Source organism: Neomonachus schauinslandi, chromosome 6, assembly GCF_002201575.2.
Source record: "Neomonachus schauinslandi chromosome 6, ASM220157v2, whole genome shotgun sequence".
Lineage (NCBI taxonomy): Eukaryota > Metazoa > Chordata > Mammalia > Carnivora > Phocidae > Neomonachus > Neomonachus schauinslandi.
In genome coordinates, this window is record NC_058408.1 from 88,498,060 (window position 1) to 88,500,620 (window position 2,561).

Here is a 2,561-nt window from a genome sequence, read left to right on the forward strand (position 1 = left end):
CTAATGATGTACTATGTTTGCTAATTGAACTTAAATTAAAAAAAAAACACAAATTAAGGTAATATATTCCCAAGCTGACCACATTTTGTAACAAGATGACCAAAGGGTCATGCAGTAGTCTTTTGGGTGGCCATAGAGATCTCTTGCCTCTCCAATCCAGCCATTAGAGATAGGGAGCAAAGAAAGAAAGAGGAGCTCATTCTCAGCCTGTATGCAGTTGGTCATATTTTTGCTCCCATGGATATCAATTCCCATATGTTTCTGGATCTGACATGCATGGTTCCAGGAGAGTCTTTTGGTGTTTCATATATCAGGGATGACCAGTGACCCCTAAACAGATGGTATACAGTATGGGAATGAGCAGTGCACTAATGTGACATGCTCAAGAGATACTGAAGGATCAAGACCAGCTGATTCATCAGGACCTGAAGTCAGTAGCAGGAGAGATGGCAGCAGCAGAGACCTGGGTCCTTGACCACAGGGAAAATGCAAACAGATGTTAGGGCTGCTCAAGCTAGAGAGCGTGGCAGGTATAGTTCTAGGGCAATACATTTCCCATATTCTCTCTCTCTTTTTCCGAAGAAGACCCTTTACTGAGGCCTATTTAAAACATTTCAGTCCTTAATTCAAATAAACTTCAACTCAGTGGAATGGCTGATGTCTGATCTAGGTAAGGGCTCATGGTAAAAAAGTACACCCCACCTACAAAGACATCAAAATAGGTTCCTAACAAGAATGTGAATGTAACTCAGGGTCTCTGCCCCATCTTCTTCAGAGTTTGACTGAGCTCCTCAGATTTGTGTATTTTCCAGATGAAGAAATCCCCATAGGGCTGGCACCCTTGGTGTCTGCAATATAGATCATGTCCTTACCAATGCAGAATTAAACCTCAGAGGCTGACTGAAATTTGCTATCTAGGGCAGAGATGACCCTGGTCCACAACAGGTTCTTCATTTTGTGTTTGAAGACAAGGAGCTGACATGGAACTCCCACTCTGTGAGGTCCAGGAACCCAGCCAGCTTGTCCATAGGCATGGTGGTGTAGAGCTTGAGGAAGCCTGCTCCTGCACTTCATCAGAAAACACCTTCATCTGCTCCAAGAAGGTTCCTTGTGTAGTTGGGGCGCACATGGCCATAGTTGGGCATTACAGGTGACAGTAATTTGGGACAGGAGTATCTTAAAATTTCCTCATAGACCTGTGGTTCTGTATTTCTCCCATAGCAGGAGGTGAATGCTCTTGTCAATTTGCATGGGGTACATAGTGAGGATGATGGCTAGCAGCACATGCATCTGCTTATTCTACTTGTTAATCATCTCATACTTATATGTGGTCCTCTGAAACATGCTCTTGGGTCCTCTGTATATAGAAGAGGATGTTGGAAATGATCCGGATAGCATCCTGGTAGGAACACATTATCAAATATGTAAAACTGATGTTATAGTATGTGGTGACCTGGCACTTAGGCACACAAAAATACATGCTCTTCTTGTTCAGTTTGATATTCTCCAGCACCTTGATGACCTGGTGGTAAAATCCCAATAGGGAATGCAGATACAGAAGACCCACCAGGCTGAAGTAGCCAGACTTCTTATATAAGGAGTGTTGTCCATACTCCCCAGCCACACTCTCAGAGTCACCTCCACTTGTGTATCCCTCCAACTGTCAGTTAATGTTGGACTTGTCTACCAAGAAGTGAAGAACATTGAGGGCACTATAAACATTCCAGATTTTGGAATTAGAACAAAGGAAGTCAATCTCCTCCTCTGACTTCTTGTCAGTCTTACAGCGGTACTGACTGAAAGACTGAAACTGATAGATGAACTCATTGATGTTATCCCAGAACCACAGATTGGGTAGTTCAAGGGGAACAGGACCATCAGTATTAAGAATGTCTTTGAAGAGATTGAAGTAGTTGTAATAGGATTCAGACCCCTGCTCCAAGGAGGGTCCCTCACTGACATTGGCGTATACCTGCCTGTAATATAATTCTTTGTACAAAATCAGGAAGACAGCACTGTTGCCAACCTGTGGAACAAGGGCTTCAGTCTCAGGCCAGGGTGTATTCTTGAAGATCTTTCAGTCAGCTTGGTTCAGCTGTCACAGATGTCCTCGATCTCATACAACTTTTGGTCAATGACATTACTGGACACATGGCTGGCCTGCAACTCATACACCTTCTGGTCAATCAGATCGGAGATGGCTTTGTGGAAATACTAGATGAAGTTTTTGATTACTTTGAGGATCACCTGATAGGTCTAATGTTCATACTAATGTTCATAAGCCAGATCCTGCTTTGGATCTCCTGTGTGCATATCATAATTGCCCTGGCAAGCATAGGGATCATAAGCAGCCTCAGACTCATAATCATCAGCAGGAAAAGAGCAGCACTCACAAATACCACCAGAGAGTCCCATCTTCTCTTCACACTCTGGAGGGTGTTGAAATGAAATGAAAACAAGAAAGTTTACCTTTCAGCTCCTAGGTATCCAAGAATCAAGAAAGCTTAAGTTTGGAAGAGGTGGTCCAATAATTAAAAGTAGTCTGGGCAATGACAATATGT

At 43.1% G+C, this 2,561-nt stretch overlaps 1 pseudogene; it reads right to left on the reverse strand.

The window, feature by feature from the left end:
* Positions 1 to 748: 748 nt before the first annotated feature.
* Positions 749 to 2,171, reverse strand: LOC110589378 (annotated as a pseudogene).
* Between the last annotated feature and the right edge of the window lie 390 nt (positions 2,172 to 2,561).